General features: G+C 39.6%; 1 protein-coding gene across 25 annotated transcripts in view; it reads right to left on the bottom strand.

Annotated features, from left to right (window-relative positions):
* MTERF1 (mitochondrial transcription termination factor 1) overlaps positions 1-26,350 on the bottom strand; it is a 469,560-nt gene that overhangs the window by 125,561 nt on the left and 317,649 nt on the right. For 17 of the 25 annotated variants that reach the window (XR_004261225.1, XR_004261216.1, XR_004261208.1 and 14 more), the window contains 2 exons: positions 25,187-25,250; positions 12,780-12,895 (listed from right to left, as the gene is read on the bottom strand). The exons of 3 other annotated variants lie outside the window; for them this stretch is intronic. The gene's annotated coding sequence lies outside the window, so the exon portion shown is untranslated. Of the gene's footprint in view, positions 1-12,779; positions 12,896-15,706; positions 16,410-18,246; positions 18,975-25,186; positions 25,251-26,350 lie in introns of those variants that run through there. 5 more of the 25 variants (XR_004261228.1, XR_004261230.1, XR_004261231.1 and 2 more) reach the window with 5 other exon arrangements.

The following is a 26,350-nucleotide window of genomic DNA, read 5'->3' as shown; positions in this document are numbered from 1 at the left end:
GTTGGTGGGAGTGTAAATTAGTTCAACCATTGTGGAAGACAGTGTGGTGATTCCTCAAGGACCTAGAAATAGAAATTCCATTTGACCCAGCAATCCCATTACTGGGTATATATCCAAAGGATTACAAATCGTTCTACTATAAGGACATGTGCACATGAATGTTCATTGCAGCACTGTCTACAATAGCAAAGACCTGGAACCAACTCAAATGCCCATCGACGATAGACTGGATAGGGAAAATGTGGCACATATACACATGGAATATTATGCAGCCATCAAAAACGATGAGTTTGGGTCCTTTGTAGGGAAATGGATGAACCTGGAAACCATCATTCTCAGCAAACTGACCGAAGAGCAGAAGATCAAACACCACATGTTCTCACTCATAGGCGGGTGTTGAACAAGAGAACACATGGCCACAGGGAGGGGAGCACTACACACTGGGGTCAGTTTGGGGGAAATAGGGGAGGGACAGTGGGGGGTGGGGAGCTGGGGAGAGATAGCAAGGGGAGAAATGCCAGATGTAGGTGATGGGGAGGAAGGCAGCAAATCACACTGCCACGTGTGTACCTATGCAACAATTTTGCATGTTCTTCACATGTACCCCAAAATCTAAAATGCAATAAAATAAATAAATGGGGAAAAAAAAAGAAAATGTGGTACATACATACAGAGAAGTAATTATTCAGCCATAAAAAAGAATGAGATTCTGTCACTTGCAACAACATGGATGGAACTGGAAGTCATTATGTTAAGTGAAATAAGCCAAGCACAGAAAGATAAACTTTGTATGTTTTCACATATTTATGGGAGCCAAAAATCAAATCAATTGAATTTATGGAGATAGAGAATAGAAGGATTGTAACCAGAGGCTAGGAAAGGCAGTTGCAGTGGTGGGGGGAGAGGGGGAGCTAGGGATGGTTAATGGATAAGACCTAGAATTTGACAGCACAACAGTGTGATTATAGTCAATAATAATTTAATTGTACATTTAAAAATAACTAAGAGTACAATTGGATTGTTTGTAACACAAAAGATAAATGCTTAAGGGGATAGATACCCCATTATTCTGATGTGATTATTACACATTGCACATAGTAATATATATATATTTATGGGGTATATTAGACACTTTGCCTATATCAAAGTATCTAATATTCCCCATAAATATATATACTACTATGCACCCACAAAAACTAAAAGTAAAATAATAAACTTTAAAAAGAAAAAACAGAGAAACACCTTCTCTAGGGAAATGTAGCAAGCTAGCACAATTTTAATTATTTCAAATTAAAATAAGGAACACAAGGGACACAAACTGAAAAAGCCAATACTCTTTTCTGACCATAGCAACTGATGACCTAGACTGTTACAATATACAAAGGAATGCCCCTTGCACATTCAAATATTAGGTTACTAAGGGTGTAGATAGCTGAGCAAGTATTTTACATGCCTGAACTACTATGCAAAAATCCCATTATTTTGGATCCTTTCAGTTCCTTTAGAGACATTTTGCAGTGATTATAAAATAGAGATAGGTTTTACAACAACTAAATACTGTCTTATTGACAACTCCACAACGATCTATGCTTTTTAAAAACTACAAATTGAATTCATGAGACAACTGAGATTTTTCTAGAATATTATATAAACTATAAAGAATGTCATATGTTATATAAGCTGTGAAGAACTCTTTAAGGGATTTGAACCTATTAATTGCTTACAAATTAAAATTAAGAAACAATTAAAAAGCAAAACACCAAGGTTCCCTTCAATGGTTTTTACCCAGAAACTATTTTGGAGGAGTTAAGATACTGTATATACATAAAAATTATTTCAAAAGAATTTAAAGTTCAAATTGTTTACTAAATCCAATTGCCCCTTTCCTTTCCCTACATCTACCCCTACTCATCTGAATCTATAAATTTCTGCTATAATTTAATTTTCCATGGTAATTTTTAAAGTTGTTAGTAAATAATGATCTGCCATTCTGCTTGCATGCAGCATAAATGGAATCACATTGAGAAATTCTCTACTGTTTTCAAATACTAAATGCATTTTAAAATTGAAAAACGTTTTATTGATATCTGAGTTTAAAGATAGTTCACTCATTAATAGCCTAAGACCTCTTCATTAAGTTGTAATCATGTGGTATAAAAGCTTCATCCTGAGTACTCAACCATGACTAAAATAACACGTAAGATACCTGATTCCTGAATTTCAGCAGCAACTTGCTGAATAATCTTTTCATAATTAATAATATGCTAAAAAGATGTTACTGAGCCAAGAATTGATGCTGTTGCCTGACAAAAACCGTGTAAATAGTTTCAGAAAAAGGTACCATCAAAACACAAATACTGTTTCATATTAAAATTCTGTAAATGTAATATTGCTTTGGTAGCCATGCAACTTGTCAATTTTTCATCACCACAAACAACCATCACCGAAATTAGATTTTGTTATTTCAGGTTACTTCCTGAAATATATAGATACTTATTTAGGGATTAGTGGATACCCATACCCAACTTCATTTCTTTATGCTTCTCCTGAGAGAAGAGACTGCTGCAATCCATGGACAAGAGAGATCTCAGGCTTTGTGGGAATCCTGATAGAATTTTCACTGTGAGTGGCATGAATGGCTGAAGATAAGCAGACACTCTCTTGATTTTCACAAAGTAGTGGGTTCTGGGAAGAGCTTGGTTCAGAAACATACCTGCAGCCCAGAAAGGAAGACAGAACGTGATCTCCTGTAAATGTGTAGATCTTCCTCTCTCTAAGAGGCCAAGAAGCGCTGACGAGGTAGGCTGTGGCTTTTCTAAGCCAAGCTAGGAGTATAAAGAGACTAGGCAGCCAGGAGGCTTACTCTAGGTGGGTTATTGAGGGACTTACAGCCTGTTTGCTTGCTTCCTCAAAACTAACCTAGTTAGGGGAAAACAAAGTCATCTTTCCCTGCTTAAGGAACTAATGTGCTTAGGATACTGGATCTGAGTCTGAAGAAGCCAAAAAAAAAAAAAAATTTTTTTTCTTTTAAAAGAAAAACCTCCTTACAAGAAAGATCAACTGGAACCCAAAGAACATGTCTCCAGAAAAGGAAGATGGAAGTAAAGAGACAAAAAAGAGCATGTGTGCAGAGAAATAGGGCTGCTGGATGACAGACAACAACTGAATTTTTAAAAAGAGAAAAAGAAAGATGAAGGAAGAGGAAGTTTTCAACAAGTATGCCAAGGCAATTCAATGGGGAAAGAACAGGTCTTTTCAACAAATGGTGCTGAACAAGACAGCCACATGGAAAATAACAAATTTGGACCACTACTTTACATTATATATCAAAATTACCTCCAAGTAGATTATGGACATAAATACGAAAGCTAAATATATAAAAATCTTAGAAGAAAACATAGAAGTAAATCTTTTTGTTAGTTTTTGTTTGTTTTGTTTCCTTTTTTGTTAACATAGAAGTAAATCTTTATGACTTTGGGTTAGACAATGGTTTCTTATATACAACACCCAAAGCACAACAACAACAAAAAAAAAAAAAAAAAGAAAAGAAAAAAGGATAAATTGGACTTCATTAAAATTTAAAACTTTTGTGCTTCAAAGGACACCATAATGAAAGCGAAAAGATAACCAACAGAATGGAAGAAAATATTTGCAATTTATATATCTAACAAGGGACTTGTATCTAGAATATATACAGCACTCTTACAACTCAGCAATAAAAATAAAGCCCAATTTAAAAATGAACAAAGTACTTGCATGGACAGAACACCAAAGAAGATATGCAAATGGGTAATAAAGACATGAAAAGACGTCCAATGTTATTAGTCATTAGGGAAATGTAAATTGAAACGATAATTAGATACCACTTCACACCCACTAGGATAGTTATAATGAGAAGGACAGACAATAATGAATGTAAATCACACAGGATATAAAATAAAACAAGCAAACAAAAGCTTGTGAATGGAATAAGGTGTCTGAGATTCCAAATGAGGAACAAGCCCAATATATCCTCTCAATTGGACGAAAATGTCCAGGGAAAGCAGACTATGAGTGTGGCTTTTCCTTTGAATCCTGATAAATCTAAGGAGCCCATAATAAAGTATAGAAACAATGAGAGGACACGGAGGAGAGAAAGCAAAGAACTATAGCATAACTAGGAATCATGTCTAAAAAAAGTTGTAAGTGAGCTCTTGGGGTATGAGGCTGACTAGAATCAAATACCTCAGAAGCTGGCCAAGTTTTGGAGAGTGTTATACTGCCAATAGAACCACCAGCCTAGTGAAAACAGGTTGTGATTGTGGTTTAAAAGGACCCTTGGGCTAGCAACATGAGAGGCAAGAAGTAGGATGAGGAAGCTGCTAATGCTCAAATAACACATAACCTCCAAGGTTCACTTCAAATGTGACCAAGGAGATAACAGAGAAGGGCGAGCCTCTCAGAGGGAGGAAAGAGGAAAGAATCAGGTCTGATGAAGGAACATTCTTCACCCCTCTGGCGGGGAGGCTCCTGCCACCTCTGCCCAGAGGGATTTTAGAATTCCTAGGTGTATCCCATTCTTCCTCTTTCTGAATGTTAATATTGAGTTTTTTCTATTCCTGTTACACCATTACATATCGGGTATATAGAAAGAACAAAACACATCTTTTAATTCATAGCTCTCTGGCTTAAGAAGGACTATATCCAGACCTGAAATAGCGACTACTGAATGTCCCTCAGAGATCCTGAGCTCTTAGCTTGAGGCTCTCAATAGGTGGGAACTTTTGGGTTGTTCTCCCTTGGGCACAAGGAGTGAAAAAAACATTTAGTAACCAGAGGGTGCACTGTGGTAGTCATAAGACCTTTCACAAACATTCCCAGCTCTTCTTCCAGGCACAAGACTTGCACTTCCCCAAACTTTGAAGTTTAGTGTGGCCATGCTACTTTCCTTAGACAATAAAATATGAGAGAAGGTATGTGTGATGCTATGAGCCGGCTCCTGCTTTCCGTATTCCTTTCCTTCTAGTATAACGATTGTGGAAGTGTGTATCAAGATGGAGCCTCCAACAGCCTCAGTCTCCGAGTATCTACAATGAACAGAAGCCTTTATATTGGACCATAAGAAAAATGTATGAGATAGACATTTCTTGGGTTAAGATACAGAGATTTAGGGATTGTTACCATGACAAAATCTAGTATATACTGACTGATACACATCTCAAATTAAATAAGAACGAGGCCTTGCTGGTATAGGCATGGAAAACACCTGAAAAATAAGACACTCGCATCAAAAATGACTACACTTCACAATGTTTGAAAAATTTTAAAGTTATAACCATGTTTCTAAATTCTTAATGATACCTTGGAAGAATCAAGAGAAAGTGTGTGTGAAGATCATAGTTTATCCTGGGGTCATAGTGGAAAGTAAATTCTTAAACACCTCTTTGAAGTCCTTATTGAAATGGATGCACTCACTCACACAGCCCATCTTCCAGTTTGAGGAGTAACACAGATGGTTTTCCACATGCCCTTTGAGGTGCTCTAAATGCTCTCCCAGTGAGCTGAAGGGGGCAATCTACCCCGAGTTCTTGTTTCTCTTTTGGGACCCTCCTTTGCAGGATGATGTTTTTCTGCTCAAGAGTGAGAATAAAGAATGAGACCTGTAATGCTCAACCCTTTACATATTTTCAAACTAGCAGTGAAAGTGAATCTCTTGCCCTGTGAAATTTAGTATAAGCTACAAAGACAGAAATAAAGGAATTATTATAAAACATAATGTTGAGGAGATAGGTGCATTATATCACAGCCACAGAAATATTTACTTTATTATTTACTGAAAAAGGGAAAACTGATAATGGACTGATTCTCTTCCTATGCAAAAGAAGGATGTGACATGTGAGTGTCTTAAAGAAGAGAGTTGTCTGAAGTGCTAACTCTTCCCTGCATATGTAAAGGATCTTGAGCACCTGAGCTAAATAGTTTATCCCTAAAAGAGCATATGTTCTATAAAAGTTTGTTTTCTCACTCATCAAATCACAGAAGCAGAATAGTAACAACAATGTGTAGAGTTACCAGATCAGTTATTTTCCTTAGCAGTACTTAATTAAAGAGTCCTTTAGCTCAGTACTCTATGAGAGAAAGAACATTTTATTTAAATAAGAACTAAACCAACTATTTGGATAAACTATATACTGTTTTCTAATGGCTAGCATACATATATTTATGGTGCATGTGTGTGTGTAATACATGACTGTGTGTGTATGTATATGTGTGTGTATATGTATATGTGTGTGTATGTGTATATATATATATACACATACACACACACACACACACACACACACACACACACACACACACACGGCAATTACAGACAAGATTTAGGTATAACTGCTGATTGCCCTAACATTAATACTTAACTCCACCATATATATGGAATGGTGAAGCACTTAGCTCCAGGAGTTCTTAACAATCCCCTTAAGAGGTGTGTAGGTAGAATATAGGGGGTCCATATATTTCGATGAGGAAAAAATTACGCCTTTGTTTTCAGTAACTTCTAATGAAATTTAGCATTTCCTTCAATTACTATAATAGCAACAAGCTACTGTTACCAATAGAAAGTCACACATATTTTCTTGTCACATTATGGCTGTTGCAAAATCTCAAAATGTAATTTACTCTCCTTATTACCTTAAAATCATGTTAGTTATTAGATCAGGCTAGATCTTATCATTGCCTACCTTAATAAATAGGCACATACATTGCCATATCACAAATTTTAAAATATTTTGATAACTGTGTTCCTACAAATTAATGTAAGTTGAAAATTGAATCAAAAATGTATTTTCATACATTGAAAAATATTATTGGATGGGGTCCACAGGCTTCACCAGACTGCCAGAGCATCTGCCACACACAAAAAAGTTCAGAACCTCTTGCCAGAAGTGGCCTTGATTCTTACTGTTGTTTGCATTTGGCAAAGTGAGCTATTTTATTTCTAATATGCTTTGTTCTTTCTGTGTCCCTAACATTTATTCAACGAACGTTTATTTAGCCTCTATGTGTGCCAGGCACTAGATGCTGGACATTCAGAAGTGAGTAATATAACTAACATCTTTACCTATAAGGAGCATAATTCTAGTGGGAAGACATGGGCAATAGACAAGTAAATAAATAAACAGTAGTTTCAAATTTTAAAAAAGGTGCTATAAAGGAAATAAACAGAATGCTAAGTAAATGGGGCAAAGTGAGAGAGTCAGGAAGCTCCCACTGGAGAGTTGAGGCCTGAAGGATAAGCATGTGTGAAGCATGGTAAAAGCTGGGGAATACGTATTCCAGCCAAAGGAAAAAGCAAATACAAATGCAGCAAGAATGCAAAAATTCTATGTTGGCTGATGGTCGACTGGCTACATTCTGGTTACAGTGCTGATAAATTAAGTTCACATGGTTTTTTCCCTGAGTTTGCAAGTGCTCAACTTCAGCCTCTGTGCCCAGAGTTCATCAACTACATTTATGTTGCTCTTACTACTTTTCCATTGTGCTTGTCCACATCCATGTAAGACAGGAACCATTGGATTTGTGACTCACTTATGCAACTCTCAGATGCCTTTAAAAGGCTAAGCTCATCATCTTCTAGCCTAAGTCCTACCTGAAGACTCCTGCTGTAGTTTGAATGTTTGTCCCCTCAAACATCATGTTGAAATTTGATCCCCAATGTTGGAGGTGTGGTCTAATGGAAGTGTTGGGTCCTAGGGGTAGATCCCTCAAGAATAGATTAATGCTTCCCTTGGGATGGGAGTGTATGGGGAGTGAGTGAGTTCTCACTCTATTAGTTTCTACGAGAGCTTATTAGTAAAAGGAGCCTGGCACTACCTCCCTCCAGCCCCCCCTGCCTCCTCTCTCTCACCGTCTGATCTCTGCCCACCCTGATTCCCCTTCACCTTCCACCATACGTAGAAGTAGGCTGAGGCCTCACTCATGCAGATGGCAAATCACTTTTGTTTTTCTTTATACATTCTAATCCAGCCTCAGGTATTCCTTCATGGCAACACAAAATGGACTAAGGCAAATCCCCTAATCTAACCCTTATTATTTTTCTCAGTACAAATACTTCAGTTCAAGACAGAAAAGGTAAGAGCTGGTAAAGAAGCACATTGCTACACTTTCAGTGTAATAGACCTCTGCACCAGGTTGAAAACTTCTGGAAACACTTTAGGTCTTTCATTACAATTAAATGCCATGGTCTTTAGCTAATACTTCTCTGAACTATGTACATGAACAAAATGATACATGGATGTCTCTAAAACAGAAGATAAATAATTGTTCTTTGGGCTGCTGTTCATTGTTAATGATATTTAGAATTTTTATATTAGTGTATTTTTTTCCTTTATTGCTCCTATTAATGACTATGCTATGTACAGTAAAAACCAGGTTTTGGCCCTCTGGCATCCATTCACTGTACTTCCTTTACTAATTCCCCCTTTCTATTTTGAGTATCTTCCTTCCCGATTCTCCATTTACAGCGGGAATGGCAAAAAAATGACTTCACACTCAACTCCATAGATGTCATGTGACCTAAGCCCAACCAAACAGAACTTCAGGATCTTCTGGCCACAGTGATCACAGTGATTTGTTTGGAGAAAGGCATCAGAGATGATGGGTGGCCATTAAACTCAATGAAACTTTTGGATCTTAATTTAAACATCAGGAGATTAAATAATTGCTATAATCATGTAGCCCAAGAATTAATCCAACATATAACAGAGAGCAGAGCCAAACCAACAGGGTCCCAGTATCCCTGTTAAGTAAAGCCTTGCCTGAAATCAGATATGTTGGAATGTTTAATTCCATTAGTGAATAAATTCCCTCTTGACTTAAACCAACTTGGGCTGGGTTTTCTGTCACAACAGAAATGGTCCTGATATCTGATAATCATTTAAAACAAATTCATTCACCAACTTGTCCAGTGGTTCTGCCACACTACATTATCTGCTGCTCAGCCTTTAGCCATATTGTAGTCATCCTTAAATTGATGTATCATTGCATTACATTAAAGTAGAATTATTTTCCCTTCCAATTCTTACCCCTCATTCCATTTGTTCACAGTATTCTTCTAGATTTAAGATCAAATAACCACGATTACTCTACAATAACTTGCTGTTTTGCATATTTGAAGATAATTCTGAAACACAATCTCTACAACCCCTTACAATGATTAACAGTATTAAACCATTAAACTAAAAGACCAATAAAGTTTTTATAAATTCCAGGCAGGAAATAACTAGTCGCTGACTTCATGAGTCCAGTGAAGAGAAACAAGTTTCAAATAATACCTTGTATTTAAACTGTGTGATCACAAGTGTACATGAAATGGTTTATATGAAAGTTTAATGAACTTTACTCCATTCTAAAATCTTGTAGCTCAGCAGCCCACTTTGGGCTACATAATTTATCCATCTAGCTGATGCCATCTCTAAATTGAAAATGTGTTTCTCTCTTACTAAAAATATTTGGGTTGCCTCTGTGCAAAGTGAATATGCCATTTTCCACTTAATCAGAGCTAAACTAAGATTAGACTATGAGGAACACCCCAGATCAGGCATCTGGGACTGCCTTCAAAATCTGTCTCCATTTGCTCATCAGGAGACCGGTATATACCCATTTCTCTTGATATTTGACTTCTCTACTAGAAGCTCAGAGACGACAGGAACCCAAACTACCAACCTCTTAGGGTCAGGGTAAGAATTAAAGGTGATGTTGGTCAACTAACGAAGCAATTTTAAATAATTATGAAAAGAGGGGAAGGTGTACTCTTTAACTTCTGACATATATTTATAGATTTTTAAATCCTCCAAATTGCTTCAAATCAGTAATTTGGTTTAAGAAATAGCATTTTCTCATCAGTGAGTTAGCTACATGATTGTATTTTCTTCCTCTCTGCTTCTGAAAGAGAGTTCAGAGCCCCCAGAGCTAGAGTTTCTGGCAAAAATGAGACATTCCAAGCCTTCTGGGGACACACTGTGTGTACCCTCATCTTGTGCAGAGAGAGTACATTACTGAAAAGTGTATGCGATGGGTGGGAAACAGAAACAACAGGCCCCAAATAGCCTCAAGCTGAATTCATTACCTGTGGATTCTGTGCTAATGATTTGGGGAATGCACTGATGCTTAATATTTTATCTGTTTAGCACCACTGTAAGAGCTAGCCTCTGAAGCAAGCCCCGCACTGAGAATCTAACATCTGAAATTTGTTCTGGAAGACACTGAACTGTGCAGCAGTGAGGCACATTGGAAAAGAATTATTTTTCTCTTTGGCTCCTGCTGCTTCAGAAGCAAAGCCAAAGCCTTCAGGAAATGGGGCTGTCTCCCAGAGCATAGCTAGTCTGGGGTCTAGGAGGGAGCCTCTGAGGAGAGAGTTCAGGTTGCCATTCAGAGCCAGGTTCCCTGTCTGATGCTCATGGTCTTTTGTTCACCTCCTGCTGGGAGGTGGCAGAATAGCAAGAACTGGGGCTTTAAACTATGGGTGTGATTTTTATCGTGGATCCCACTGACATCTTGACGTCAGGAGAGGAATTCAGGTAAGCTCTGTACACAATAGGCTGGGATAGGAAGGGCTCCGAGAGTGGCAACTGAGTATTGGGTTATTCTTGATATTATTCCTAACATTCACGTAAGACCCAGTTGACTTCAGTGGCCTTACCACTGAACTCAATGTTTAAGAAAGAAATAGGGAGAATCTCTGGTTCACATGGAGTAAAGTAGAGAAACTGCCATAATCATCCAAAACAGTTCATGCAAAACAGCATTTTTACATAAAAAATCCAGATAATTAAAGTAAAAATTAACATGTTGGTTGGGCTTAACTGGATAGTCACCATGATTCCCCATTTAAATTTTCACATTTTAGAATTATATGTTTCCCATCTCTTCCCAAGATAATTTGGGGTAACTAAAACCTGTAGAGTAAAATACAATATGAGACCAATCAGGCTAGTAAGAATAATAGCTAACATTTATATAGAGCTTACTGTGTTTCAGGCATCACCTTAAACACTTAACATTTTTAAACCCCTTACCAGGACTCTAAGAAACAGGTACAATTATTGTCTCTATTTTAGAAATGAGAAAACTGAAGCACAGAGGAGAAACTTGTTCAAAGTAATACAGCCTAGAGAAAGCGATAGAGCAGAATTCAAACTCAGGCTGTCTGGCTCCAGTCTGTGTTCTTAACAGCTATGCTATACTTCCTGTAAGGAGAGCAAGACAAAAGTAGATGGAGGAAACACCAGGCAGTTACCAGAGGAGGGCCACAGGGGTGTCTGTGAGTCTTCAGGATCAAAACCAAAAGGGACCCTGGATAAGTCACAAATGCTGATAAAAGGCGAATATATTAGATGCTCAGGACACACACAGAGACACACAAGCACACACACACACACACACACAGCCCAGCTGGGATGACTGAGTTCTCCTTCTTTTAAAGTAGATGTTTTGGTGGGACAGAGGAGAGGGGTAGGAGAAAATGCCTTTCACCACAGCCAGGCTGACAGCAGCAAATTACATAGGGCTATTTGTTAAACATGCCTTCAAAGCAGACCAAAGGTATAACATCAAAGCACCAAATCTGAATTTACAAATTTAGTAAAACTGATTCTTCAAGAGGAAGGAAAACCAGTAATATGCAAATAGTCATTCTCTGATGGTCTGGTTTGATCCAGAGATAAAAATCTAGCACATCTAGTGGAATAAAATAACTGCGTATCTTCCAGGCAATCAGTAAATATTATTTCTCATGAGAAGGTTTTAGGCAAATGTTGAGCACAGACGAAAGAGGGAGAAGCGTTGTATTGCTAATTAAATCTATATGCTTCTGAAAAACCAACTCAGGAGAAAGCAAAAAGAAAGTTCCCCTTAAGATATTAGGGGGATATGTCCCAGAGACTTATTGGAGAGGTCACTCAACTGCCCTTATGGGTCAGCATATCTACATCACATCCTATATTTTTATTTTAAAAAATGAGATCAATCTTAAAAAACAAGTTCTTATTTTAGAAGCCAACTGAACTCATTTTTTAAAGTGTGAAGTAGTATATTTGTATTTTTTAAAACAAAATGTAAAAGCTGGTACTGAGGTTATGCATGAGTGCAAAACATAACAGACAAGGAATATAAAATGCAGGTGACTGCTTTACTGCTGTTTGGTTTTAACTTTAATATTGCCTGTACTGCACCTTCTCTCACGGTGCTAATAACCCAAACTAAGGCCCTGGAGTTGTATTAAATGGGCGATTTCACTTTTTTAAAAATCCAGGATAATCCCAGGTCTGGAACCTTACAATTCAGTGTGAGATTTTTCTGAAAAATGAAATTTACAGATTAGTAACTTTGCTGTCTCATTTATCCCACCCCTACTTCCTCACCCTCAACATCAATGAAGTTGTGACTTACTGGTCAACTATTAGTATAGTATCCCAATTACCTTACCTGCTAGGGTGCTCACCAACTCTGTTTCCTTAAGATTCCATAGGCTTACCCCTGGCAACAGATTGCATAATTTCGCTGACTGCCTCATGCTGTTCTTGAGGAGAACGTTTTTGCTCTCACTGCAAATGGCTGTAAATCCAGCCCAGCCTCATCCTGACTTCAGGTGGACCTCATCAGTTGTAGGCATCTTATCAGCACGAGACAGCCTCTCCTAATAGCTTGATAAATATTCCTGCCTTCCTAGAATCAGTTATTGAGAGATTCAAATCATGATCAGTACTTAGAGCAGCTATTACTACAGACTTAATGCCAGTTACCTTTTGTACTTATCTCTGTAACCAGAGAGGCTGAAAAGCTCTTTTAATGTCTCCACTCCTGGTCACGGAAAGCTGAGTTCATTCAAAATTTCCTCTGGCCTAGGCAGCTTGCAGGCCTGTAATAAAAATTGAAGAAGACATGTGTATGAATATAAAATAAAATGTATGTTTCCCTGGCATCCACTTCCTCCCCATAACCCTGCCCCAAATTTGGCACCAGGGCAAAGAAATGTTAAGTCTTAAATGGTGGGGCAGAATGAAGGTGGAAACAAACCTCACTGCCTTTGGGTTAGTTCCACATATGACAAAATGGTTTCAGGGGCATATGGCTTTTGCCCTTCTGTCTCTTTGTTTTAATGAAATTGACCTACAGAGTCTGAAATCCAAAGAATGTAGGGTTCTGGATTTATGAAATTTTACCAGCAGTCTATGGAAAACAAGTACTTTCTTCTGAGTGGACCTAACAACACACGTTTTATGAAAGTAATTATAAAACCTCAATTGTCAGGAAGATAAGAGGAGCTGTAAGGTAAAACCTTCACGCCTCTTCATGGGAAATGGACACCATGTGATACATAGAGTCTGGAAACTTTTTTTTTTTTTTTGAGATGGAGTTTTGCTCTTGTTGCCAAGGCTTAGTACAATGGTGTGATCTCAGTAGCTGGGATTACAGGTGTACGCCACCATGCCTGGCTAATTTTTGTGTTTTGTTCTTGTTGTTGTTTACTTTTTTAGTAGAGATGGGGTTTTACCACGTTGGCCAGGCTGGTCTCGAGCTTATAACTTCAGGTCATCCACCTGCCTCTGTCTCCCAAAGTGCTGGCGTTACAGGCATGAGCCACCACACCCGGAACTCTTTTATAAAGAAAAATGGCAGAATATAGGGACAGTGGTACCTCCTCAAGAAAGCTAAAAGGAATCTAAGGCTTATGAGGCCACCCTTCAAAAAGTAAAACCACACACAATTTCAACATTTACAGTGTCATCACTTATCGCTCTACATTTTACAGTTAACTGGGTCCTCTATGCAGAGAAGCAATGCTCTACAGAACAACAGACTTACAGCTTTATTTTTCTAGAACTCACACCTGTGTACAGTAGTCTTTGTGGTCAAAATTTTTCTTTTTGTGTCCTCTTATTGACCCTCACAACAGCCCGTGGAACAAGGAACATATAAATATCCCCGTTTCATTGATAATATCATTGAGGCTCAGGCAAAGTTAAGCAGTTTGTCCATGGCCATGAAATCACGTGGTGATGGAGCATATATGGTGGTTACATGCACAGCTTACAGGGCTTTAGCTCCTCCGACTGCCACGCTGCTATGAAGGGTACCAGGGCTGGAGCTGATGGATGTGAGAAGGGGACTAGCCATGAACCAGAGTGTAGATTGACCTGCCAGTGGCCGCTTCTGAGGCACACACTTCTAATCTAGCCCGAACTTTGATTCATATCCCTAGTCGTCATTTTTCCACAAAAAGAAATGAACCCAAAAAGTATCTCCTTTTATATTGCTTATAAAAATGTCCCTTTTACAGGCCTTCGTTTCCTTTCTTCATAGGGTCATGCTCTTTCCATAGTAAGCAGCTGCAGTCCCTTGGTGTCTTGTCAGTATCTGAGACTGACCTTCCCCGGGAAAGTTTCAAGATCTGTCAGCCTTTGTCTAAACTCCAACGGTGTGTCAAGGTGAGAGGAGGTGGCAAGGACTGAAGCAGAGATCTGTGTTCTGTTCTGGGTTGTGGAACTCCGGACTCCTTGTCCTCTCCCAGGCCCAGAGACAAGCCCCTTGAACCCTTCTGACTCAGTTTATCTGCCGTGAAGCAGCACTAAGAACTATGTCCTACCTGAGATAACCTGTGAGAGCAGTCGGCAGAGACGGTTCCGCCACCCGTGGACAGCAAGTGAGCTCAAGATTGGAAACTGGCCTCAGCACATCTAAGGCCATGAAAACATCTTTGCTTAAGCTCTTGAAGAAAAAAGGTTAAATTCCCCCTGGCCACTTTTTTTCTGTAAGTGGAAAAACTTGCTAAATATGTGACCCCATGGTTGACAACTGTATAACTGTGGAACTGAACAGATGGCAGTAAAATGTGTTCCTCTGGTTTTCAACACCTTTCAGTGCCATACTCAGGAGGGGGAAGTGCCATTCACTATTGTCTTTGAATTCCTCCTGCCTTCTGCCCATAATGAGGGAAGAAAATCCATGCTGGATTCTTCTTTCGATAGTATAGACAGGGCTGCATTCCAAGTCCTTCTGAGGCCACTTAGATGCATTTCATCATTGTGACTATTGTTTTAGGTTTCATTTGCTCACATCTCAGCCCCACCAACAGGCCTCAGCCTGCCCCATTTCTTTCCCTCTGAAGCTTTTTTCTCACAACAAGCCAGGGGACAGTTTACCTCCCCCTACACACTAAGGAACTAATGAAAAGAACATGTCCTGACTCAGTAAGCAGCAGGTTTGGTGATTCTTTTTTCTCCTTGGCATTCATGCTCTCATCCCCAAATAAGATTTATCCATAAACATTTTCTCTCTTCCTAATTCCACCGAAATACTTAGTTCGTTTTCATTATTATATCTCATTTCCTATCTGGCACAAAATTTTTCTCATTGGTACATATCCCTCTTATGTGGTCCTTGTATCCATTATTCAAAGTTGCCTCCCCTACTCCAAAAATAAAAAATAAAACAATATTTCTGTTAAATATTGTTCTGTTAAACATTGTTAACTGTTCTGTTAAACATTGTTTAACAGAAATTTCTGGGGCAGTATGTCAGCTGGCTTTTAGTTTTTGTTGTTCGCTGTCTTCTCTAGATCATCCCAAGTGCACCTTCACACTGACTCTGACTCTCAGGAGGGCTGGCTGAAACTTCAACTTCTAAATGAAATTAGTTCTTCTAAACAGTAATACATTCTCCAGCTCACCCTATGAGAGGCTTCCTTGGCAGGACCCCATGCGGGAGAGAACACCAATGAAGACAAGTCAGCACCATCACGACCTCCACAAAGACAATGGCTCTCTGATTCAGGCCTGAAATATTTGCTGTTGATGGTGCAGAGAAAATGTAAGGCTTCTGAAAATGACTTTTCAGAAGATTGACTCAGAAGTAGCTGAGTCAATCACCTGGGTAACAGGGCAAACAGACAGTCAAGGAAAGAAAGAAATTTAAACATAAACCAGTGCCACCCTCATGCCAATGGGTGGCAAAGAGCCTGAAGCAGTCGTAAAACAAAATTTTGAATGGCTCTAAGATAAAACAACAACATGCAAGGAGGGAACTGTAACCTTAGGGTTTGGAGAAGTTTCTTTAGCCTGTCCTGCTGTGATCCTGAATGTCTGGAAGTGATTCCTGAGCTCTTATCCAGATTATTTGTAATGTACCAGTTCAAACAAGGCGGGAACCAGCCCAATCCATTTCACAAACCCACATCAGCCTTAGTCCTTCGTGAGGTGTGGACTGTGCTAGTTCACTGTCCCAGAGGATGAAGGCTGGAGGCAAATGAGTACAAGAAGCTCTTCTTTAGGTCTTAAAGTCTCTCAGGCTTCAAGACAATTAAAATCTGACCTGAGGAAAATTATTAAGGAGATGATGTTGTACATTTCTAATCTCTACCACTCTACCATATATTCTGCTTGGGGCTAAATATTTTGTGATACTAATTACTTTCTTCTTTCACTTTTTTTCCCCACTACCCGCTGCCCCATTTGCTTTGCCCCAGGGGAAGTTTATTTTATAATCAGAAAGTAGAAAGTCTCCAAGGCTTTCTGGCTTTGCTTTCCAAAAGCCTAAACTTTTAGAACACAGTGAGTTCACTGGAGAAGTAGAAAGAAGAGAAGGAAGTTTATAGGCAGAAGCAGAATAGCTTTGGAGAAGCCTAGGAAGATACCAGAGTAAAACTGATTTTTGCATGGCTAGAGGTAAGAAATCAGGGAACAGAGCAGTTGTCTGATTCCAGAAGGACAGAAACTTGGATCAGCTTTCTTTCAGGCAGCACCACAAGGAGGGGTTTAGAGAGGCGTGACCATGGGATCGATCTAAGAGTAGGCACAGTCTCTGATGTTCCTTACCCATCTCTGCTCAAGGACTGAATTTCAAATCCACTCTTCCTGTGGTTACCTCATTAGACTTGCTAAGAATTTTCATGCAGCATAGCTGCTATGTGAATAGATTTCAATAGCAAAATGGAGATTGGCAAATTAAAAAACCCTTCAAGGTTTACTTTTTGTTTCTTGTTTTTTTCCTAGGTGATGGGCTAGTTGTTCTATTAGTTTTGATCATTTGTTGACTCACACAAATGGCAATTTCATATGGTTCACAAATCAACAAAAAGTAGTCTATCTGGCAGGTGCTGACCTTGCTGGGTCAACAGGAGAGCTCTGCCTGTTAGAGGGTTTCCCTAAGCAAAGCTCCTTCACGTACTTGCTGTTCTCCTGACATACATGGAACACCCACTGAGGGCCTTGCTGTGATTCCTGGCAGAGGAAAAGGGAGATCGGGTGTGAAGGAGAGTTAGGTAGCTACAAGCTGGGAGCAAGAAGGATCACAAGTTAAAACACAAATCTACTTGGCAGCCTTTTGTTTCCTCTTGGGGAGGCTTGGCTTTCCTAAACAGGGTACATTTTTTCCATCTTTTTGTTTCCCATCTTCAAATGTATGCTGTGTTTCTAAGTATATCTCTGAGCAACAATGAAGAATAAAGTAACAATAGTCCCTTAGCTGCAGTGAAAGCAGTGAAATAAAACCCTTTCATTGATGTCAAGAGAAAAAAAGGCTCAAGACTTGGGATGTTTTCAGAATAAATCACTTTTAAAATATTAAGAACTAAGAGTTGTATTTATATCCATGAGATTCCAAGGAATAGTGGAAGAAAGGACATATCTCCAAACCTGATCTCAGATCTCTGTTGACAAGCAAAGCAGAGTTTCACAGAGCCCATTTCACTTGGATGTATTTTACCTTGTGACTGTCAGTCAGCTCCAAAGCCACCTCTTCCAGGAAGTCTTCCCTTATTTCCCCAGTTACAATGGATTTCTGCCTTCTCTGCTTTTCTGTGAAGTTTTGTGTTAAATGATGAGATTCTTCCTTGGGTTATTCAAACACCACTCATCTATGAGTGTCCACTATATTCAAGGCATGCCATGTAAAGATATAGAAAACACAGCTCTGCCCTTAAGATGCTTAGAGTCTAATAGGCAGTAGTTTTATGGGCATTTATTTTGGCCTGTGCCAAAAGTCTTCGCATATCTTAGATCTTCTAATAGATTGCAAGTTTCACAAGGACAGGATTTGTGTTCAGTTCTCTCTCTCATGAAGCAGTGCCTAGCACTGTGCTCAGCATGTATCAATAAAGGGTTCCATAATGTTTGAATGGGATCCCCAGATGTGGGGTTGAACTTTAAAACTGGATGGACAGATAAAAAGTACCTGCTCCACACTATGTCTTTCCCTACACCCATTTGTTTCTCTTTTTTGCCAGCCTCCAACAAGCTTCTGCAGTGATGTTCAAAGCACTGAGCCCTTACTCTTTCACTCACTCAGTCCTCCTAACTTCGCAAACTAATCTCACACTAAACCTGAAAGCCATTCTCTATTGCGTAGATGTTACTAAGCACAGTCATTCCATTTTCTCCTCTCTCCCCATACCCTGCCGACTACCAGGACATATGGTCTGCTTTGCCTTTAAGTACATTTTCTTTAAGACTGTTATAGAAAACTTTTCTCATTGTAAATTCTCTGGGTGACCATTTTGCTTCTTCTCTTCTTAAGGCGTGATTTTTTTCCCTTTGTTAATGTTATCTGACTAGTGAAATAGTACCCCCATTCATGAAGAATTTTATGTGCTGAAAATTCTGTTTAATGCTTTAAATCTTGGGGTTGTGGTTGGTATATCAAGCCAAGAGTTAGAATCATAGTAAGGAAGTCCAGTGTCTTAATTTGGGTTCCTCAAAGGCAGACTCTAAGACAAGGAATAGAATGCCAGGATTTGGAAGTTGGTCCTAGGAGGCATAAGGAAGGAATGGGGAAGTGTCTTTGTTAGTTCATTCTGCTATAACAAAATACCACACACTGGGTGGCTTATAAACAACAGAGCTTTATTTCTCACAGTTCTGAAGGCTAGAAGTCTGAGATCAGGGTGTCAGCATGGTCATGTTCTGGTGCGGGTGCCCCTCCAGGTTGTAGACTGGTGACTTCTCACATGGTAAAAAAGAAAAAAAAAGTGCAAGCGAACCCTCTGAGGTCCCTTTTTATAAGGACACTAATCTCATTTATCAGGGCTCTGTCTTCGTGACCTAATTGCTTTCCAAAGGCCCACCTCCTAATACCATCCCATTGGGGGTTAAAATTTCAACACACAAATTTGAGGGGATACAAATATTCTGTTCATAACAGAAGGTGAAATAAGGAAGGGAAGGAAATCAACAAAGGATGTGTGAATGCTGAGGACCCTATAGGATGCTGTGCAAACACACCTCACAATTGACTCCTCTAGGGGCAAGGAGGCCAGAGGATTTATCCAACTCCGCTCCACCACTCTGGTTGAGGACTGCTTATGAACCTTAATACCTCTGCCTTGTCCAGCATGCTCCTGAAGCCAGGAAAAGCCCCAGGCAGAGAGAGATAGGAGCTTGAGGTAAGAGTTCATGATATATACAGAAAGCTGAATTCTGCCGCTTCAGGTAACTTCTGGAATGGCTGAAGGGATATGACCAGGCCATATCCAACAGCATCTGCTACCCTCACTGATATATAATGGAACCTAGCAGGACCCATTATCTAGTGATGGAGAGAATATTGCCCCTGGAACTGTACATCCAGCTGAGGGTAAGAGTGGGACTAAAATCCAGCCCATATTCTGTTTACCAAACTGTTCGCCCTGGCATTGGCCCGTTATCCACTTGGAGAAAAGAAAGCTCTTTTTCAAATTTGCACAAGAGTAGCAAAGAGGTTAGCAGTGGCCTTGATTATACTACCCCAATATTACAATGGATGCCAAAAAATACAAATGTTATAGAATCTGATTTTACACACCACAGTTTTCTTTGATGTGGAAAAGAAAGCATACCAGAAAAATAAGGCAATAAAGAGCAGCCAGATTTTGCAGTAGGTAATAATCCATTTTGGGACAGGGAGGTGATTCTTAATGTAAATATAGTTTTTGCCAATCCATTCCAAACAATTTTCCAAGATATTCTGCAGCAATAATGAGTGTGCGTTTTATGATGAGTTTTTCTTCTATGTCCAGAGGAGACCTCATCTTTTTGCCTAACAGAGAGGTGGCCCTGTCTAATTGTGCCTTTTGCCATCTTTGCTTATTGCTGGTATTATCACTACCTAATTGATTTGCTTGTCACTGGCTGTGCCTGACCCAGAAAGCATTTTTACTTGACAGGGATCTTCTGTTTCAAACCCAGTTCTGCATGAGTGAATCTCATAGGCTCCTCAGTGTTCCCCACTGGAGGATTGACCTAGGTGTGATGTCTCTGGTTATTGCAGTTTGGAATTTCAATTGGTGTTGAGGCTCCTGCTTCCCACATTTACAATGAACACGTTGACTTTGCTGAATGTGTTTCCTGCACTTGCCTGTGCTTCTGGGCAAGGGCTTTTAATGTTCTTTTCTCTTCCACAAACTGTGGTTTGCATGTTTTCCATCTGACTACTTAATAGCAGGATGCCTTTCTCCACCTCATGAACAAATTGAATTTTCTGATCATAGGTTATTTACCAAGTCTTTGAAATCCTATAACTTGTCCTGTAACTTGCAGCATGAAAGAGCTGTAGTCTTGCATAACTGAACTTCAGTCAAAAACCTTTTCCGTTCTAACAGCCACAAGACATTATGAAAACACCTTTAGAGGTTTTTCTTTCTTAACAATTGTTAACCTCCTAAAAATCATAGAAAGTGAAGCCTGGACAAGGCCTTAAAGGTCATCCAAAAGTAGCACCTCATGCCTGTAGCTTGTAGACTACAATATTTTGCCATGATGTGATGGAGCAAAATTATTTTAAGGAGGACCTTAAATATGTCCACTCTCTCATCACGGCTTTCCTTGAAATGGGAGAAGGCATATGGATGGTGAAGAGCAGTGCTTCCTTGATGAATATCCTGGCATGTCTTTGAGATTTTCTTTTGTTACCTTTTCCTAATTTTTAATAGCTGTTTTCCTGGCCTTAACTCTAACCTTGGGTGCCCTGCAGATACAGTTGGTAAGAGATGGTAATTCGTGCAAAGACACACTTTGAACTCAACAAAATCTGGTCAGAATCTTATACACCAGCTGGATTTTCCTGTTTCCTATTGACAAGGAATGGTGATGGCAGTCTCACATTCTGACAATAGATCCAGGGCACTACTATGTGGGAAAATAAGTAGATCATCAAGGAGCTCTTCAGTTCCAGGTGCCTGCTTTTATATTTATTTAAGTTGAGGATTAAAATAGATGGACAAGCCCATTTGGCTTCTGCAGATGAGAAACAATTTTGTTTGCTATTATAAAGTTTCTCTTGACAACATGTAACTTGTTACCACATTGCCATTTATGTTCCTAACTTGAAATTTAATCCTTCAACTATATAATGACTTCTTGGATTTTAATGATTCAGTCACAGAGATTTTTATAATTGGAACCATTTGAAATAACTGAATAGTGGTTTGGGGGATCAGACAAACCTAGGTTTAAATCCCACTGACTAGCTCTGTGACCTCAATCAAGCTATTTCATTATCTAAACTTCAGTGTGCCCTCATCCGAAAGACTTGGGCTGATAATACCTCTTATAAGTGTTGAAAGGGATGAATAAGGTAGATAAACATACAAAAAATAAGACCCAAAAAACTAATATAGTGTCTGGTACATAATGAATCTAGATCCTTCCAAACATTTCTCTCTCTTTCTCTTGACTTACTTATATAGCAAGAACCCTAGTATAACATTCAATATTTCAAGTTGAAAAAGATTGTCCATGAAGGTTACTACCATTTTCCATATTTTCTCCAGGACAGAACTTTGGTCCCTTGTGAGTCAGATACTGAGATTCATATTTTGAAGTGTTGTGAGTAGCCTGTTTCTCTCAGCACCCCTCCCAGTGTTAGATTCTGTATTGGTACAAGGGGAGTTCAGCAGGATTTCAGGTTCTAATCCATCAAAGGAATCATTGCTTCCAAATTTGAACTCCTCCTGCCCTCTATTGTGAGGACAATTGGAAATACAGGAACTTTCTAACTCGCCTCTCTGACATTTGTGGGTGTCAGTTCTGTTAGCTGATGCCTTGATTTCAGAGATGTCACCCTATCTTATCTTGTATTATCTGATTCTCTCCCCACCCCTTTTACAGCTGTTCTGTCCTTCCACTTGGTGTAGAAACTGGCAAAACAGTTCATCATCAGTCTTTTTCCACCTTATTGATTGTGATTCAAGGCAAACACTCTTGGCCAGTATCTGGAGACACTGGAGGTGCTGGGGGGATTTATTTTATTTTATTTTTCATGTAACAGTTTTGGAGCTCTGCCAAAAACTGTTGAAGAGAAAATGCAAATGTTCGCCTTGGCGAATGCTAACATTTGCTGAGCATATCTAAGAAGTAGTAAGTAAAATTTCCTTGTTAAATCCTCAGTATTGTGTCTGGAGACATATGTTTGCCTTTTCCTTCTCTCCCCATGTGTGGAGACGCACATGAGGCCGGGCCACTGTGGCATCCCCTGTGTGTCATGACTGTTTTTGAGTCTGGATTCTCTTTGCTATCTGGCAAATGCTGTGTGTGCCATGGAACCTTCTGGTAATGCAGCCATGTGCTCTGTGGACCCCTTCTCAGAATCATGTTTTTTAACAAGAATAAAATACAGTACATAATATGATGCCAAGGGAAACCAATTACATGAAAATACAGTTATCAAAGTATTTTATTATAATTGCCTCTTCATTAATGCATAAAATAACAAGATTTTATAACAGATCTAATAATTGCTATAATTCCAAAGTTATGAGGAATAGAAATAATAACTTGGAGACATCTGAAACAACAACAAAATGACATTAAAATATCTGTAATTTTTACTCGTGACAAAGTCATAAGTATTACTTATGACCACAGTTTGTTTCCTACATTTGTGATAGAAAGAATGCTAAATTTCAGAGATTAGCAAAAATAAAGATGTCTCTCTTTTTTTCATCCACCTTAATGGCACTCCCTGAATTCTATCTCCATGTCTCTTAGAACGTTTATGGCCTGTAGCTTAAGAATCCTCAGACCTCAATTCTCAGCATGAGAACCAAACTCTCCAGTTAGAAATTCCCACCCTCTGACCTCTCTCATTGCCAAAGATGCAAGGATTCCAGAGTCGATTCCCTGCCAATGGCAAGAGGCAAAATCTGAACATTCAAAGCCAAAGCTGTACTTAAGAGAAGGGCCTTTGTCTTTGCTGACAATGGAAGGGATTCACTGAAAAGATCATTATGTACCTTTAATGTTTGGGTAATGTGCCTTTGAAGGTTCTGGAAAACACCACCAGAGGAATTCATCCCCTCACTGTACAGCAAATATTAAAAGAAAAAAGGCAAATCAATGTATTTAGTCCATGAAGGTAAACACTTCGCCAGTCTAAGTCTCGGCACCGGTAAAGTCTCTCATGCTAGATCATGTTGTAGGCAGCCTGGAAGTAGAGAGAGAGAGAGTACTTGGGATTTTCATGCAGGACACAGGCTGGCTGTTCCAAGCACTACCTTCTGCCTGTTTGTTCTCTGGTGTTTGTTTTTCTATCCCCATACCTCCTCCTTCTCAGTCTGGCTCCACTTCAGCTCTGAACTGGATCCCCAAATGGCTGAGGCTGACTTCTTCTCCGAAACCCTCCTGAAGCCACCCTAGGCTGTGCCAGGAGGCGACAAGAGTCACACCACTGGGCATAGTCTCCACCACCTTCCTCCGTCTACTTTCCTCACACACCAAAGGTTCCCACCTCAGCTCCTGCCAAGCCCTGACAGCTCTGGAAAAGCAGAGGCTTCCTTTGACTCCCTTGCAGGTCTTCATGCTGTGTGCCAAGCCACAGGGCCAGCTCTAGGAATGTGTTTTTAATATTCATTGTTCACTCTGTCTGTTCCTGATGTGTGCACTGCAATTATTGTAATTCTTTGCACATGTGTTGTTATGAAATGGGTGCCTTTTAAGCTATGCCAGGTTATTTTTTTTTTCTTTCTGAAACCCAAATATATTATTTCTACCTATGTTTCAGTTAGTTTGCCACGCTTCTTTATTTTATTTCAAAGATCAGTCTGGGCGGCAAAGAAAGAGTGGAGTGTGCACAAAGCAAGGTTTGCCTGCTTTCCTCATGGTAGAACAGTTGCTTTTGATTTAGATTTGTGTGGTTTCCACCTCACTCTCTTGTTTTCTTCTTTCCATGCGCACAACCAGGCTGACTTTCAAACATACACAGCCCACATATGTTGCTCCTGGAGTAGCCATCTGCACCCAGGAGAAAGTCACACATGCAGCGTACAAAACACAGACATGCACATATGCACATGCGGACAGCATTTGGGTGGGAGATTTCTTAATATTAATCTTGCATTCTTCTTAGTGGTGAGGAGGGAAGAGAAGGCTAGAAAAACTCCGTTCTTCTAATTGAGGCTTTTCTGACACAATGTAGAAACTTCAATCACCAGGGCACCAAAAGCATTATGTTTCTTCATTAATTCAGATTGAGTGTTTTTGTGTGTCTTAATTTTTTTTTTATCAAAGAAAAATAACAGTTGTAAATCTGGAAAGGCCAGGTTTTAACATCCACTAACATATTTTAAGTTTCTTAGGACAAGAGAAAAACTTAGTAAATTAAGAGTGACTACTGTTTCACCTTTGAGAACTTAGTCTGGAGATTCATAGAAGCTAAATTAAGAATAAAATGGCAGAGTAGTCCACCTGGCAAACATCACCAACTATTCCCATATACAAATCTTTCTTTAGAGATTCTTAGGCCACTGTCCATTTTACCAGCAGAGAAATCTAACATAGTCATACCCCTGCCTGCTGAGCATTTTACTTTCATTGTTAACCGTATCCATTTGTCACTATGAAACATTATTATTTCAAGGTAGCAAGGAAGCAGGACTGCTTGTTGCATAATGGTGCTGTAGCTCTCATTGCCAAGAAGGAATCAAAGAAATGGATGGTGGTTAATGTGGGAAATCACACCAGAGAGAAAGAAACATGCAGAGAGGGACAGAGACAGACATAGGGTGTGGTGGGAGGGAGGAAAGGATAAAGAGAAATAGATAGACACAGACAGGCAGGGAGAAAGATGCTGAGAAACAAAAAACAGAGAAGAGACCTGAACAGAAAAGCTAGAGTTTCCATAAAAAGACTTATAAAAGGATAATCTGGTTGTTGCTAGGGAGCTGGGAGAAGGGCAGACATACCATCCACCCGATTTTCCATGTCCACCTGCATGTCTTTGTTTGCATCATCTCTCCAGTGAGGGGGCTGGAGAAAGAGGAAAAGAAATTTGGTGAAATAGCCTTCTTAGACACAGACTGCTCTACAGCACATTCTGTGCAGAGTGATTTTGAGCTGCTGTGTTGACAGCATCTCTGAGGTCAAAGGACACAGCCCCAGACCCCAAAGTTGCAAGGCCAAGGCTCTACCCATCAAGCTATGGGGAGCAACCCACTCTCTTATATGACAGCCCTTGGATGTGTGTCCCAAGCCAGGTGGGTCCTGCCCTCCTCTGACTAAAGACTGTATCTTGATGTAACCAGGGAGTTCGGTTTTGTTGCACAGGCCTGAAGTTGGGAAGAGGAATCTATGGCTGCCAGAAACCAGCAGTGGCTCTGGATGAGATTGGTGAGAAGTGGGATGGAAGTCATTGCCACTCCAGGATTACCTGTGTGGCAGCCTGTATGAGGCAGGGTTCTCTAGAGAAACACAACAGAGACAGAAAGAGGGAAAGCGAGAGAAAGAGATTTTAAGTAATTGACTAATACAGTTTAAGAGGCTATCTAGCAGGGCAGGATAGCAGCCTGCAAAATTCCAGCAGGGGTTGATGTTGCAGTCTTGAGTTCAAGAGCAGCTGAGAGGCAGAATTCCTTCCCCTTTCAGCAACCTGTCTTTTCTCTTAAGGCATTTAACTGATTTGATAAGGACCACCCATGCTATGGAAAGTGATCAGCTTTATCTAAAGTCTACTGACTTTAATTTTAATCACCTCTAAGAAATACCTTCACAGCAATATCTAGACTGGTATTAAACCAAATTACTGGATACCATAGTCTACCCAACTTGACACAAAAAATTAACTACCACATAGCTCCATGACTGTGGATAGATAATGTTCACCTATTTACTGAGCTAACATATCAAAGTTCCAAAGGACTGAGGTAAGCAGATCTGTACACTGGAGCCAGTGTGATAGAAGCTGGAACCTTTACCTAGCCTAGCTGTTGCTTTGTTCTGTCACAAAACAATTCCTTCCAGAATTATGTATTTGAAAGGAGGCTCCTCTAAGGAATTTTTCTCCATCTTGAACTTGCTTTTCCTGTTTAATCCAGACCCTCTTTTAAGTCTCAGCTAGATGATCAAACCAC

This window comes from Sapajus apella, unplaced genomic scaffold (genome assembly GCF_009761245.1).
Source record: "Sapajus apella isolate SASKATOON/1434 unplaced genomic scaffold, GSC_monkey_1.0 scaffold81, whole genome shotgun sequence".
Classification (NCBI taxonomy): Eukaryota; Metazoa; Chordata; class Mammalia; order Primates; family Cebidae; genus Sapajus; species Sapajus apella.
Note: the sequence above shows the minus strand (reverse complement) of the source record. Positions and strands in the feature narration are given on the sequence as shown.